At 42.2% G+C, this 17,377-nt stretch overlaps 1 protein-coding gene across 4 annotated transcripts in view; it reads left to right on the forward strand.

The window, feature by feature from the left end:
- Nucleotides 1–1,896: 1,896 nt before the first annotated feature.
- Nucleotides 1,897–17,377, forward strand: part of megf11 (multiple EGF-like-domains 11) — a 454,053-nt gene continuing 438,572 nt past the window's right edge. For all 4 annotated transcript variants that reach the window (XM_063066247.1, XM_063066248.1, XM_063066249.1 and 1 more), the window contains exon 1: nt 1,897–2,072. The gene's annotated coding sequence lies outside the window, so the exon portion shown is untranslated. The remainder of the gene's footprint in view (nt 2,073–17,377) is intronic.

A 17,377-nucleotide genomic window follows, 5' to 3' on the forward strand; every position in this document is an offset into this window, starting at 1 on the left:
GGAATCTTCACCTCGATATCTATTGCTTGTTTGTTTATTATTTCTTTTTTTTTATTTCTTTTTGTATTTGCACGGGTTGTTGTCTTTCGCACACCGGTTGTCCGTCCTGTTAGTGCGATTATGGTTATTGGATTTACCGCGTATGCCCGCAAGAAAACGAATCTCTGGGTGACATATATGCATAATATTTGAACTTTGAACTTGGAAATTGGGACTGAGGAGAAATCGGAGCCGGGAAACCATCCTTCTGCATCATCTCGCTGCATTGTCTGTGTGTGCATTATTTTATATCACGGGCTGGGGAACTTTGCTCCCTTCGTCCATTACACTGAATTACATTATTTAGGTGGCGCTGGCTGTGAAATTGCAGAGGGTGCTGGGAGCTTTTCAGGAATGATTCCGGGAATGCAAATTTAACGTCTGAGAAGTGTTTGATGGCTCTGGTTCTGTCTTTGCTGGGGTTTAGAAAAATGGGGGGGGGGCACGGGGTGTCACTGAAACCTATCGAATATTGAAAGGAACACACATAAAAGTTGCTGGTGAACGCAGCAGGCCAGGCAGCATCTCTAGGAAGAGGTACACGGCCGGAAACGTCGACTGTACCTCTTCCTAGAGATGATGCCTGGCCTGCTGCGTTCACCAGCAACTTTTATGTGTGTTGCTCGAAATTCCAGCATCTGCAGAATTCCACGTGTTTGCGAATATTGAAAGGCCTAGACAGAGTGGATGTGAAGAGGATGTCCAATAGTCTAGGTCCAGAGGGCACAGCCTCAGAATTTTCCTTTAGAGCAAAGATGAGGAGTCTGTGAAATTCATTTCTAGAGACGGCTGTGGAGGACGTCATTAGGTAAACAAAGTAGAGGTTGCCGGACGTCAAAGGTTATGGCGAGAAGTCAGGGAAATGGGGCTGAGAGGGATAATAAATCAGCCATGATGGAATGGCAGAGCAGACTCCATAGGCCGCAAGACCTAATGTTGCTCCTGTGTATAATGGCTGAAGAAATTGCTCTTCACCTTGGTTCTAAGTGAATCCAGTCCAGATTCTTAGGATGCCCCCCTGGTTCTAGGCTCAGTAGGTATTGGGACCCTCCACGCCCCCGCCCACAATCCCCGCCGAATCTAATCCTGGTAGAATTCCATAGGATTTTATAAGATCCTCTTTCACTCTCGCCATGAGAGGTCGCAGGTCTAATTGACTTAATCTTTCCTCGTACAGTCAGTAAATCCTCAGTGTCTACTTCTGCTCCTATGTCTTATGGTTTTATTGAATTATGACAAAATACACGGGCTGCGGGATTGCTACTATGTTAAAAAAGTACTTTAAAGCAATTCGCATCAATGTTGTTTTGCAGATCTTTGGGTTTACATCTAAATATCGATGCATTGATCATTTCCGCGCGGTAAGAGAAGAAAGGATCATTTTTTGACTAACCCCGAAGATGGATCGTGGCTCCAATTTTAACCTTTCTTTGCGAAAGAAAGCTTGGTGTAATCTGTTGTTTAGACGCGTGGGGGCGCTGAGTGCCCAGAATCGCGCAGCTCTGTCCAATACCGTACTAAAGTAAATCCGTTAAATCTAACTTCTTTTTTCGGGAAAGTATTTGTTACTCAGCAACCTTAACAAAATCAAAATTGCAGGAGACTAAAAGAGAACTTGGGAAAGTAGCTCTTCGTGTTCCGCAGAGGTAGAGTTTGCGTTTGCCGGATGATACATTGAAACCACGCCGTCTCCGTGGTCCTATTCTTGTCCGAAGCTTCAGAACGCGGGGCACTTTCTGAAAATCTTCAAAAAAAGTACATATGATTTTCTCCTCATCCAACCAGAAGCTGAATAGATGGGCAAGTGCCAAGCACCAATAGGAACTCACTGCGACCAGTTCAATGGAAAATAATTCCCCGAGGCGTTTGCAGTGCAAGGAATTACATGCAGAATGTTTAAACGCATCAATGCAATGGCCGCGGCGTAGCGTCCAGGGACTGACATATATCCCGGACAAGCTTATAGTGGTAATATCAAAATCCTCTTCTGATTCCATCCAGTTTAGAAAAGCTATGAAGACGTGAAGTGAAACGTGAGTACAATACTCTTAAAAATGTGTGTGTGAGTGTGTGTGTGTGTGTGTGTACGTACGCGCACCTCTTCGTTCCTTCTACTCCGCCTGGGAACTTTAGATCATATACGTCATTTCAAATAATATAACTTTAAAGTAAAGGTCAAAGATCGATGTGTGTTTTTTTAAGTTCGGATTTTCTTAATGCACTATTGAACACCTCCGGGTTTATCTCGTGTTGGCCGGTGAAGATCCCTATAATTCAACAATGCTCTCGAAGTGGTTACAACAATTAAACTTATTACGTTTACATTTTTTGACCCGGGACCATCGAATTATGCTAGTTATTTCTGGAATAAGTGACCAGGTACAGCGGGGCTGAACTATCTAACTCTGCCTTAGAGTATGGGGTGAAGTGATCATTGTCGGTGAAAATCCCCCGAAGAAGTGACTTTTTCTGGTTCGTTTTATTGCTAATTTCCAACACAATGTACAGACTTACAAGTTATTTTACTAACCTGCGTTGCAAATAACCTCACTTCGTTGCTGCATACACTGGGACGTCCTGAATCGTGAAAGGCACTACTGTAGTGAATTACAAATACGTACGCATTTTTTCTTTGCAGCGTGTCCCGGTCGTTGGGATATAAAAGAAAAGGATGTTTTTATTTAGTAATATCTAAATCCAGCAAAGGGTTGTGATCAAATATTGAAAATATAATCCGAAATTTTCAGCTGCAGCGATCAACATATTGCATTCGGTGGAGTGTTTTAAACTGGTATATTGGCTTACTGTTGCCACACGCACAGTGAAGAACTTGTCTTGTCATCCCGTCTGCTCATCACTACATTTCAACAGAGAATTGAGATGGTTCACAGTATCTTACAGATTCTTCACAACTGCTCCGCAAACTTGCAGTGTAAAGGTTACGCATTCGACTCCAGCGAAAGGTGCGGACGATCACAGCTCTTTATCACTGTCAGGCCTCTGACTGTTCGTTTTCTCTCCGACAGCGCTGCGCTCCTTACGCACCCCGTAAGCTTTCCTTACGGTGCAGTACTTCATTCTTTCCTTACCAGTCACACGAATGTTCAACTTAACAACGGGATGCCAGTGGCCGATCAGAGGCATATGCCGACCTGTGAGCCACGGAGGCGCTCAGAGCGAGTTGGGATGGGTTGTGAGGCGTGAGACCAATTCCTGGTTCAAACTAAAACAAACACACAAAAAAGCGTAAATTCTGGAAGTCGGAAAATTGAAGTAGATGGTGTTAAGAATGAATTTGAAAAAGAACTGTTCATGTAACAGAGCGCAAAAATGGTACAGGCTTCGGGGCAATTTGCAGTGGCACGAATATTGACAGATTGTGAATATTGTAACATTCGATACGTAACATAAAATGCAGCTGTAAGTGGGCCCAACACAAAACAACAGTCACAATTAACTGTATCACAGATGATAGTTCTAAAAAGGTGACGAATAGGTGTTGAGGAAACGAAGGGGCCGTTCGGAAGGTATGACGGAAACTCGGTCGAAGAGATGGACCACTCTTTCCGAACGAGCCCTGTTGGTCTCAGCGCGAACCCTCTTTCGCGGAGTTACCAGTTTACATTCTCACGCAAGGAACACTCCATTGGATATTTAAGTAAAACGGTCACACAGAAGAAGCGTGTTCTGTTCACTATACTGTCCATCCCTCGCCTTCTTCAATATAAGCGGGCCATGCTTGACGGAGGAACTAAGCCGGCATTGAGGTTTGATGCCTCTCGCGGTCCGATGGTCGACAGCAGCCGGAGAAAGACCCAGACCCCGGACAAACCGCGCCGTTGTTGTAGCACTACTCCTCGATAAAGCGAAAGGTGAACTTGTCGTAATTAGTAAGCAGTCTTGAGTGTTTGCCTAAAAATGTCTCAGCCAAAAGAGGCGAAAGTGTGACAAATCTGAACATTTTAGACTTTGATGTGCGGTGCATTGATTCAACGCATAAACATTGGATTCTGGCTTCTTCCCTCTTCCTTTCCAGTCCTGACGAAGGATATCGACCCGAAACGTCCACTCTTTATTCCCCTCCAATAATGCAGTCCGATCTGATGAGTTCCTCCAGCATTTTGTGTGCGTTTCCTTGTCTAAATTCCAGTTTAAAGATACGGAATGATTAAAACCACCTCTTCTCCAAAAATACAATTACTGTACCTGTACATTCAAATTGAGAGAATAATGAAATTATCAACATGCTGTAACTATCGTTTGTTTTAAGTACTGACTCCACTATCTCCGTTTTTGCGTTTCTGCAGGTAAAACCTGACAATGACAGAACGTTGTCATGTTTACCGGAACGTCACAGATGCACAAAACGAGAGTCGAACGGTCCTAGCGGAACACGCAACATGCGGAAGGAATACAGCAGGTCAGGCAGTGTATATGGAAACGAGCATAGTCGACGTTTGGCGCCGAGATCCCCATTCCTGAAACGTCGATTGTACTCTTTTCCATTGATGCCGCCTGGCCTGTTGAGTTCCTCCAGCATTTTGTGTGTGTTATTTGTGATGGGTCCTAGCGCTGAACATTTTATTCTAACTAAATCTCTTAAACCATCTGATAAGATAAGAGAACCAACATCAATGTCTCTTATCAGGCCAACATCTTCAGCAATGTTGACTCAGTTACAGTCAGTTGGCTCGGCACGGCAGCCAACTTGATTCGCATACCCAACATCAGACACTCCTGTCCGAGATCCGTCACTGGAAGTGAAAGCCAGTTGAGGAGAGGGAACGATTTTAGAGGGAAAGGGCTTCCCTAAAAGTACGCGCTCTTTGTCTTTTGGATATTGTTCCATAGTGCCCATCCAACGGGGAGGAAAATTCGAGATGCCTCTGACAACCTGGAGTCTTTAGCGAGAGGGTGGCGAATTTGTGGAATTTATTACTGCAGGCGGCTGTGAAGGCCAGATCGTTGGGTGTGTTAAAGACGGAGATTGATAGGTTCTTGATTGGACACAGCATCACAGGTTATGGGGAGAAGGCCGGGGAGAGGGGCTGAGGAGGGGAAAAAGAACGATCAGCCATGATTAAATGTAGGAGCAGACTCGATGGGCCAAAAGGCCTAATTCTACTCCTATGTCTTGTGGTCTTAATGAATCGGGAGCAGAAACCTATCGTCCATTGGCTTGTCCGGACGGGCACCTCCTGCGGAGGGGCTTGCAGTTTCCTGGGTGGGTTACCGGTCACTACAGAACTGCAGCGAAAGGCACTTCTCTGCCTGGGAGACTGGGGAGAATGAAGGAGCTGAAATATATTGATAGTTACTACTATCGTTCCGACAGGTTTTCCAAATGTGAATGATTGTGAAAGAGTTTGGCAGGACTTTCGGCCGCTGAAGACGCGGTTACGCAAAGTACACCAGCAGTGACGGCGCATGCGCACGGATGATGGGCGAGCGGGAGGTCACGAGGTGTCGGGGGCTCTCGTGCTGCGGCCATTGGGCGTGGGCGAATGACGTGATCCTCCATCCTCACCCTCACCCGCCCCTCACCTACCTCACCATCACCTTCACTAACCTCACTATCACCCTCCTCTCCCTCATCCATCTCCCCCTCACATACCTCACCATCACCTTCACCCACCTCACTATCACCCTCCTCTCCCTCACCCAGCTCACCATCATCCTCATCCCACCATCACCCTCCTCTCCATCATCCACCCCTCACCATCACCTTCTCCCACCTCACTATCACCCTCCTCTCCCTCATCTACCTCACCATCACGTTCACCCACCTCACTATCGCCCTCCTCTCCCTCGTCCACCCCTCACCTACCTCACCATCACCTTCACCCACCTCACTATCACCCTCCTCTCCCTCATCCACCCCTCACCTACCTCACCATCACCTTCACTAACCTCACTATCACCCTCCTCTCCCTCATCCATCTCCCCTCACCCTCCTCACCATCACTTTCACCCACCTCACTATCACCCTCCTCTCCCTCATCCACTCCTCATGTACCTCACCATCATCTTCACCCACCTCACTATCACCCTCCTCTCCCTCATCCAGCTCACCATCACCCTCCTCTCCCTCATTCACCCCTCACCCACCTCACTACCACCCTCCTCTCCCTCATCTACCCCTCACCATCACCTTCACCCACCTCACTATCACCTTCCTCTCCCTCACCCAGCTCACCATCATCCTCATCCCACCATCACCCTCCTCTCCCTCATCCACCTCCACCTCACCATCACCTTCACTAACCTCACCCACTCTCACTGACCTCAACTTCATCCTCATTGACTTCACCCTCTCCAATGCTCACCTCATCTTCTCCCTCATCCATACCTACCTCATTCTCTCCCACATCCACAACTACCTTATCCTCTCCCTCACCCACACCTACCTCATCCTCTCCCTCACCCACACCTGCCTCACCCTCTCCCTCATCTTCACCTACCTCATACTCTCCCTCTTATTCTACCCACCCCGGCGTCAACCCCACCAAGCTATGTCCTCACCCGAACCCCCCTCTCACCCACCTCACCCCCACCCACCGACTCCCTCTCCACCTCGACTACACCCCATTGGTTGTTCGATGAGAGCAAATGGAGAGACGTTGTGAACCTCCCTCACCCCCACCCCAAGCATTCCCACTCCCATTTTCCCACTCTCCCCTTCCCACTTCATCTCCCCCTTACCACCCCATCCCCACATCCCCCGACCCCACCCCTTCCCCATCTCCCTATTCATCCACACCCCATCCCAACCCTCCCCCTACCCACCGCAACATGCCCTCATCCCCACTCCATCCCAACCCTCCCCACCCCATTCCAAACACCTTCCACCTCATCCCCACCCCAACCCACCCCCCCTCCCCACCCCATTATCTCCACCCTATCCCAAACCCCTCATACCCACCCCATCCCAAACCCCTTCCTCTCATCCCACCCCATCCGAACCTCCTCATCCCAACCCTCTCCCCTCCACACCCCATCATCCCCAACCCATCCCAAAGCCCTCATCCCACCCACCCCAACCCAACCACTCCATCCCCCACCCCAACCCAAACCCTTCATCCCACCCCCATCCCAAACCCCTCATCCCACCCACCCCAACCACTCCATCCCCACCCCAACCCAAACCCTTCATCCCACCCCCATCCCAAACTTCTCATCCCACCCCACCCCAACCACTCCACCCCCCACCCCAACCCAAACCCCTCATCCCACCCCCATCCCAATCCAACCACTCCATCTCCCACCCCAACCCAAACCCTTCATCCCACCCCCATCCCAAACCTCTCATCCCACCCCCAACCCAACCCAACTACTCCATCCCCCACCCCAACTCAAACCCTTCATCCCACCCCTTCCCAGACCCTTCATCCCATCCCACCCCACCCCAACCACTCCATCCCCCACCCCATCCGCCCACCTCAGATCCCCCCATTCCCCCCACCCTCTCCAGACATCCTAGGCGCCAGCAGCAGTGAATTTGCGGACAAGTCAGTGATGAATTCCTTGTCCCAGTCCTGTGTGCTCATCCGGCCCGTGTCCCGGTGAGTGTGTAACCGTCTGGAATTCGCACACCGCGTGTGTTCAGATCCAGCACTCCAATCTCTAAATCACAAAGCGACTGCTACCCACGCTCAGAATTCCCATTACCTCCCAAATGTGAGTACTAGTTATCAATCAATGTATCGTACTGATGGTGTAATTAAAGATACAGCCAGGTCCCGACAGGCAGAACAATGCAAAATGCGGTCATTTAATTTTCCTTGACATCAGATGCAGGCGTCATTTATGTTGATACTGTTTAGGTGTAGCATTGTGTGGACCAATTTCGCTGTGAAGTTTTTAAGAGGGCGTTGCAAAATAAAACAATTTTCTTTTGTTCAATTATTCCATTAAAAAAATAAGAATAACCCCGTTGAAGGCTGGTTGCTTTTGTGGTTTTATGGATCTATCAAATGAAATCCACTACACATCGTCACCACTATCTTTCAATATCAGTTTATGAGATATGTTTGGGGGTCAGAATGTGGGGAAATCTTTGGCCAATGTACTGAAATCAAGCTATTCTGCAAATTGACTGGCTCAGGAATACAGAATTATGAAGTATATTACTCTTGAAATATCCAGGCACCTTAATGTTGCAAGTTGGAAAGTTGCCATTCTTTACTTGAGCTCTCATTGTAGCCACCGTTTGAATTTATGGGAATGTTCAATCGAAGGTTGTTAATTCAATTTAAACTGTGAGACAGCTTTTTCAAGGAACTGTGTTGATTGCCAAGAGCTCAGGGTTGTTTCAGATGAGTCAAATATAGCAAGATGTAACTTTGTCACAAAGCAAGGAAATTAGGAAGAAGATCTACAAAGGGCCAACAGAAAGGAAATTGGGTGGGATGGTGAGTGCTTTGTAACTAGACTTGTGTTATTCCCTCTTTATAGATCCATGCATAAGCACTGTAGATAGATGCCCATGAGCTAGTTTATGTAATTTAAAATACTACAGTAAGTGCAGGAACCAAATAATAAATTTGAGGAGGAAAGTTGAATATATCTGTTTTCTTGTTGTATAAGTGATGTTATCGTGTAGTGAATAATCTTTATAGTGTTCTTTGAAGTCCTGAATAGACCATTGTAATCCTATGGTGTACTATGCATTATGAAAACTTTATGATATGATTGAAATCCCATCATAATTAATCCAGAAGTAATCGTAGCTAACACTATTTGTTTGACATTGATTGGGATTTATGTGTCTAATAAATTGCAGAATAATTTGTGCAAACTGTAAAAGATACATGAAAAATGTTTAACAAGAATCTCCAACATAAGTAAGTTGCATTTCTTAGAGGGAACTCAATTATTGTCAAATGAAGGGTATTAGGCTGAGTAAAATGTTAAGTATGTTGCATACAGTAATTTTAAGGTGCAATCCAGTGCCACATTTAAATTATGGTAAATAGTTATTGTTACCCATCTTAGAAATTTTGTACTCTTCAGATTTCCTTTAACATGTATTTTTAAGCAAAAAGGAAAGTCATTATCCCAAAAAGAACAGAGTAGAATGGAAACGAGAAAATCTGCAAAAGCATGAAATCCAAATAACGCACAGAAAATGTAGCATCTATGCAAAAGAGTACAGTTGATGTTTTGGGGGTCTCAGCCTGAAATGTTGACTATACTCTTTTCCACAGATTGTGCCTGGCCTGCTGAGTTCCTCTAGTATTTTGTGAGGGCAGAATGGAAGTCAAGACAAAATGTTGACAAGTTCAATTTTATTGTCATTTGACTGTAATACAAACAATCAAATGAAACAATGTTCCACCAGACCACAGTGCACCGGCTAAACATATATCCACACTTAGCACATAAACCAAAATATTATCCCAAGTAAGTTAATTAAAATATGATTCAAAATGCATGTGAATTGCCCACCACAGGTAAACAGTGGACAGTAAACAGTAAATGGTTCGCTATCTGAGAGACAAATTCTCGATGGTGGTGGGGTATACATTAATCTCTCAGCCTAAGGGTAGAAGTTGTTACCCAGTCTGGCAGTCCTAGTCCTAAAGCTTCTGTATCTCCTTCCTGATTGTAGTGGGTCAAAAAGATTGTGGGATGGGTGGTAGACAAAGGCTTTGCGGGTATTGGCACACATCAATTACAGAAAATGTAGGACTTCCATTAACTTAAAGGAAAATTAGCTAGAGAATGAAAAAAATTGCCTTTTCCTGCCGATTCCTTGTTACAGTTTGGGACAGGCTCAGAGAGGTGTTTTGGTTGATATAGACAATTTGGCTGAATAGCCTGTTTACATGCTCTGTAACCCAGTGACTCCACGAAGCAGTATTGTGAAACTGAATTAAATTTGTACCACCATTAGGACAAAATTATGGACTGCCCTCATGTTGTGCACTGTTGCCTTTTGTTATAACACAGTTGGGATCCTGCTGTCTTTTGGTTTGTGGATGCTTGATTTATGCACAAATTCAGCTGCTTCACAGTCGTTGGCTCACCAACACCACATAACACTATCTTCAATTACTTTATCACTTAGTGTTTAAACAAGAGTACTTTCATCAAAAATATGCAAGTTTTTTGGGTAGGCTTATTTATTTTGAGCCAAAACGTGAAAATACTGGAAGCACTCGATAGTTTAAGCTGCATCTGTGGGAACAGTACAGAATAATTATTTTCAGATCAAGGACTCTTAATCAGAACTGGAAAAATCAGCAAACAAAGGTGTTTCAAGTTGCAGATGGAGGGAGAGATGTGGAGAAGAGAAGGCATGTCTGTCAAATGGTGCAGACCAAAATAGTCCAGTAACAATTACTTTGAAGAATGTCAATTAGAGATGGAAAGGAAAAAAAGTCATATATTGAAACAGAAAATTATAGCCACATGTTTAGAGGAAATAGATGGTTATCTGAAATTGATTATTTCAGTATTGGAGTCCAGAAGGTTGTAAGTTACCACACAGAAGATCTATTTCTTGAGCTTGTTTTGGGTATTATTAGAGCTCACAGGAGGCCAAAGATAGAGTTCAGAATGGAAGTGGGATGAAGAGTTAAATGTGACAGGCGACTGAAAGCTCAGCATTGCTCTTGTTCTAATTCTTTATTCTCTTCTTCCTTGTTTTGATGACTCTCCATGGAGCTTTGTCAGTGAAGCGGATAAATTAAGTACCCGCTGTTAAGCTAATACTCTGCCACCTTCTGAACTAGTCTTCAAAAGATACAATTTTCCCATTATTTTTCTATTCTTATTGGCATGGGAAGCTCTTGATCTTTGCACATTGTGCTCCCTTAAGTGCAATATTTAAAACTAGTAGTTCTGGATTGAGGGAGGTAATTGATGATTATAATGATACATTTCCATTTCTTTGGATTTGATTCTGACTGATGGGATCAAATGGACCCCTGAGATTGCTAACTACAGTTAATTTACAGTGTACCAGTTTCAGTTACAAATTTCCCATTGTTAGCAGTGTAGCATTGTGAGATTTGTATTAAGGCAAATTTATACTGCTCCACACAAGTACCATGATTTTTGTGAAATTTTGAATACAATAAGGTATGTCATCGTCAAATTTGAATTATTATTCTGCAGCAAAATCAATTGACAATTCAGGACCAACCTACCTTAAATTAGTAAATTTATCATAAAGATTAAGAAATTTTTTCTATAAAAGTGGAAATTCACAATGGTGTGGGAGGAAGTATAATAAGTCAATTGAAGGCATTCTCTGATTTTGTGTGCTCAATATGGTTACTTTGTCCTAAAAGTGAAAACAAAATTTTCTTTCTCAAATTAAAAGAAAGGCTAATTGTGGGATTCACTGTTTATTTAGAAAATGGAACGTAAAACAGTACAGTACCGTATGGGGCTTTTGGCCTGCAATGTTGTGCTGACCTACTCCACAATCAATTCAGCCCTTCTGTCCTACACAGCCCATAACTCTTCATTTTTCTTATATTCTTGTGCCTATCTAAATGTCTCTATTGTATCAGCCTTTACCACCACACCCCAGCCGTGAAATCCAGGCATATACCTTCCTCAGACATCTCCCCTAAACTTACCTCCACTCACTTTAAATGCATGTCCTCTCATAATGGACATCGCCACCCTAGGAAAAGGGCACTGGTTGTCCTTTGTGCCTCTCATAATCTTGTACACCTCTATCAAGTCACCTCACATTCACTATCGTTCCAAAGAAAAAAGGCCCTACCTCACTCAACTTATCCTCGTAAGACATGATCTGTAGTCTAGGGAGCATTTATTTACATGGAAAAGTTACCTCACAGAAGAAATGCAATCTTCCTGCTGACTGAATACCAGTACCATATGTGAGTAGTCTAGCTAGACCATCACAGAGGCTCTGGACTTGGTCCATGGATGGGGGGTTGGCAGTATGAGGAGAGCATGGGTAAACTGTGACTGTATTCTAAAATCAAATTGACTCTTCTCGGGGTTTGATTGTTCTGAAGATTGAAAAACAATTTCAGTGAAATGGACAAAATTCTTAAAGGGTTTAACAGGCTGATGCAGGGAAGAAGGTTTCTCCTTGTGGTGGTTTAACATCAACATGCAGCATTTCAGAAATTAGTTTTTTTGAGTGTGGTGTATCTTAGGAATTCTCCACCCCAAAAGGCTCAAATATTATTTTTATTTAAAACATGGATGAGTAAATTAGACCTGAAAGGGGTTTTCAGGAGAATGAGAAGCATTCTTGAGCATTGAACATGGTGTCATTGTGCATTGTTATCTTAAGTATATTTCTCCACTACTTAGGATAATGAAGTTCCTATAAAGGCATCATCTGTGATGTCTGTTTGTGGAGACATCTAGCAATCAGGGTTTTGTCTAACGTGTTTTATTTATTTATTTTTACTTATTGAAATACATCATGGAATAGATCCTTCTGGCTGTGCCTCCCAGCAAACCCTGACTTAACCCTAGCCTATTCACAGGGCAGTTTATAATTACCAATTAACCTACTAACTAGTATTACTTTGAACTGTGGGAGTTGTGGTGAGGCTTATACTTTGGTCATGAAAAATAATCAATATTCTCTCTAATTAACTCTTTAGAATGAGCATATAGAATTCTAGTAAAATGATTTCATATACCCAAATCTTAAATTTAGCTCCATTCTGATAATGGAAATAGTTCATTTAAAATATTTTCTTTTACATCTAATTGCAGTTTCACACAGGAAACCATATTTTTTTGGTTTTACCTGACAAGAATGTATTATCAAACTGTACAATATGAGAAGAGGATGGATTTTGCCTGAGGTGAGAACTGGAGGGTTAGATATTCTGGATTAAAAAGACCCATTCCCTAATGCCGTCATTTGACACATGGGACATTTTTGATGGACACAATATAAAATTTTCATGCATTTCACTTATGTAGCATTCATAAAATATTGAAATTCACCAGCTGTAATAATTAAGATTTGACAAAAATTATGATAGTGTATAATTTAATGTAATCTTTTATTTAGATCGTGCAAGAGATTTTATGTTTCCTCCATATAGTTGGAGCATGCTTACTTTTTTGTTTTATTCTGATAGTTCCCTGAGAATGAGCTGCAAATTATTAAGTTGTACTACTTATTTCGTAATTATTAGTCCTCAGCAAGGTTATTGTATCCTTTCCAATATTTGTTACACATTTTATAAATTAACCTGTGATTATTCTGCTTTAATTTTCATGTTCATCTGTAGTGCTGTGAATGAGGATGCATAGTCTGTACGTACAGCCTGGTGGGCCAGATTTACGGGGGAATTACCTACCAGGTCATGCATCAAAACCAGCTTTGTACAGGATTTGAAACCCCAACAAATTCAATGGGGACTCTAGGCCTGTCAATTAGAAAGTAAAGAGAAAGGTTAGAAGAAAGGTTTATAAATTTCATTTGTTAAAGTGCATGTTTGAAATTAGTTTTAGAAGTGTTTTTAATTTTTATTGACATTTTCTTTTGTACTTCAACATTATTTTTTAAGATATATCTAGGCATTAGATCTATGACAGGAGATAAAACCCATCCTCAGATTTAGGGATGAGGCTTTTGAACTATGTTGCCCATGATCTAGTTTTTTGTTTGGATTTGACATTGGACTTGAGGGTACTCAGAGCCAGGAAATAAAGTCTTCTGCATCTGCTTCAAATAACTATGACTGTGTTGATAATTCTGGAAAACTGGCCCAATCAATGTTTGCAGACCCATGAAATCGAGCCATTGATACTAGATGAAAGGATATCCCAGGCATGGGACGTAACACATTGCATGGAAATAGTAAAGAGCTAGATGTCAGAGTTATTGATATGCAGAAAAAATGACTTTCTGTTGACAGATTTGGAAGGAAGTTGAAAAGAGAACTTCCAAAGTTAGTAATCCCTTGATTAGTCCGAATGTCACGCATCATTGACAGTAGAAATACAATGTGGTGAGTTGATGTATAGCTGGAAATGCAAGTCAGCGAGTTCACATTTCTGGTACATTGAGACCAAGCTTGTGCCAAGAGGGACCTGTTCATGATGGATGTGTTGCACCTGAATAGGGACTGATATTTTTGCAGCAAGTTTATTTGGTTCTATAATATCATTGAGGAGGAAGATTGTGCACCAGGATGTTGGTCTAATAGCCGTACAGCAGATGTGGAGAGACAAAAGTTAGAAATGATATGGAATTAGGGGGTTCTAAAAAATACAAAGAGGTCCAACCAATTTCCCTCAGGATCAATAAAGTATGACTATGACTATGAACTATGTTTAGGATGTTGGATAAATAACTGGAGATGAAAAAAAGACTGAGTGATGAGGAATAAGGTTAGGCCTTGGAATGTGATTAATTAGATTGCTCAGTGGAAGAATTGCCGCAGACATGATGTACTTATGGCTTCCTGAGCTGTATTCTGTTGTTTGATGATTTTGAGGGTATTACACATAGTATTCTGAATTTTACAAAAGTAATATGGAATGGCTTTAGTAACAATATTTCTGATATGAATACATATTGCTAGATTTAACTATTTGTTTTTTATAAGTTGGTCTATGGTTAAAAACTGGTTTGCTAATGTTGACCATTCCCGGATGGAAATAGGAGAATAAAAATTTTTATGATAATTATTGTGGTATCACTTCATCCCCTTTGGAAAATTACCTTCCGGCATTTATACATGTTTTAGTTGTTTATGTCAATGGCTGGATGCCTCTTATGTTAGAATGCTATATCTGGATTTCAGTTTGACATTCAGTACTATTGTCCCACAGACCTTGGTGAACAAACTCATATTCCTTAGTCTAAAGACACCACCGTGCAACAGGATGTTAGACTTCCTAATGAACGAACCTCAGGTAGTCAGGATGCACAACTGTTCCTCCCTCCCCATCATCCTCAACACGGGTGCCCTCCAGGGCTGTGAGCTGAGCCCATTGCTGTCCACTCTGCTCAGCACATGCTGCATGGCCAAACACCCAAACAATCACATCGTCAATGTTCACTGATGACATGACAGTGGTTGGGCTCATCACCAACAACGATGAGACAGCCTCCAGAGAGGCAGAGAGGAGGTGGAAGAGCTTGAGGCCTGGTGCTAGACAAATAATCTTCTTCTTAATGTTAACAAGACAAAGGAGATAGTTATTGACTTCAGGAAAATTCGTACCACTCCCCCCCCCCCCCATTTACATGAGTGGCACAGCAGTGGAAACTGCAAGCAGTTTCAGACTCCTGGAAGTGCACATCACACACAACTTCTCATGGTCCCAAAACACATCCTACCCAGTCAAGAAAGCTCATCAATGCCTCTACTTTCTGAGGAGGCTGAAGACAGCTGGACTTTGTACATCTACACGCACGTCATTCTACAGATGTGCAGTAGAGAGCATCCTAACAAGCTGCATCACTGCATGGTACGGAAACTGTACTGTGGCAGACAGGAAGGCTCTACAGTGGGTAGTTAAAAACTGCCAGATGCATCACTGGCACTAGCCTACCCGCCATCATGAACATATGTACAGAAAAGGGCCAGTAACATCATGAACAATCCTACCCACCCTGGTCATGGACTGGGAGCATCAGGGAGGAGGCTATGTGGCATCCTGGCCAGGACCACCAGAGTGAAAAACAGTTTCTTTCTCTAAGCAATAAGACTGATTAACACTTCCACCCACTAACTCCACCATTACTTTATTATTTCATGTTAAGTCACCTTATGTACAGCCTAGTGTCACTTTATGGACATACAATCAATCTACAGTATGTCTATAATCTTTCATATATCCATATTTGTTGTATTTTATTATTAATATGTTCATTATCTTTTGTGTTCTTGTTTACGCTGCATTGCATCCGGAGTAACAAGTATTTCATTCTCCTTACATCTGTGTGTAGGAAATTACATTAAACAATTTCGAATTCTTCCTAACAATTTAACCTAAATATGTTTCACAAAGTAATCTTTTTCAAGTCCTTACTTTAGTTTTCATACTAGCCAGTTGGTGCATTAGATATTTTCTTTGTAAGAATATATTGTAAGAGTTCATAGAAAGTTACAGTGTATTTGTGAGAAAGCATCATTGTTATGAGGTTCTAATTTTATCACCTTTGTTATGAACAGGGCAAAAACTGGGAAATTTATTATGTGATTTCAACTCTTCAATTAGATCATTGTTTTGAAATAATTCCCTTGGTTTTTTATATACTAAGCACAATATTTTATGTGGGCGTACCTAATTCCATTTGCTTTCCTTTTTGCCTGCTGCAGCTGTCATTGCTGACACTAGCTGGCAATATAGTATGTGTTAGCTTTTGGTTCATTGCAAGGATTAATGACTGTGATACAATTACTCTAGTTTATCAAGAAATAACTTTCACCTAATTACCAGGAAATGGACGTTAGATATGATATAATGGAAATTATGAACAAAAAGATTGTGATTTTATCCAGTGTACTGGTTGATGGAATATATTATGTTGAAACTGCACGTGGGGGGTGAGTTGCAGTAGAAGCTGAGAAATATGAAGGTGGAGAGTCTTGTTTTAATTCAGTGGAATTGAGACAAAAAAGCCTCCGTAACCTTGTTGGTAAAAGTTACAGAAAATTATTATTTCAACATTCAACAGACACCATGATTGACCTGAAAAATCACAAAAATCACTGGTCATTTGACGATCCTGATTTATCTATTGCAAAATTGTATTATCTTGATCTTGTGTAAAATCTCAGTCTTGCGTGTTATTAAGACTATTGTGCACATTAGAGCAGCATCTTGTTTTTCCTGTTCATTTGAGCAGACCTTTCTCATTGCTTAGCACTATCTGATCCATTACTGGACTTGAAGACTATGTGGCAAAATGAGTACAGGGATCAGTATCAGATGCTATTGTAGTGTGAGTCTGGAAAAGTTAACTAATTGTAGAACCTACTAGGAAACTGCATTAACCTAATCCTTTTATACATCCTAGGATCTGAGATTGCACTTTTAAAAAGTGAACCAGAAAGCATAACATCTATAGTGTAATATAATGTAGAAATAGGAAGTTTTGTCCATTTTGCTAGTGCTATGTCATTGAGTCAATTCATTTCATGTCTCTGAAGTTTATTTGAGCCACTGCCACCCCCACCCACAACTCCTCTCCCTTTAGAAGCATGTACAGTGGATTCCAGTTAACTGGGACACATAGTCACCTGCACATTTTGGCCCAATTAAGTGACTGCCCAAATCAGCCAAAGTTTAATGGAAATAGTTTTAAAAAAGAATAAAAAAGACAAATTAATTAACAAATTAATTATCTAAGTAATAATCTAAGAAA

The sequence above is a fragment of the Mobula hypostoma genome, chromosome 13 (genome assembly GCF_963921235.1).
Source record: "Mobula hypostoma chromosome 13, sMobHyp1.1, whole genome shotgun sequence".
In the NCBI taxonomy this organism is placed as follows: domain Eukaryota; kingdom Metazoa; phylum Chordata; class Chondrichthyes; order Myliobatiformes; family Myliobatidae; genus Mobula; species Mobula hypostoma.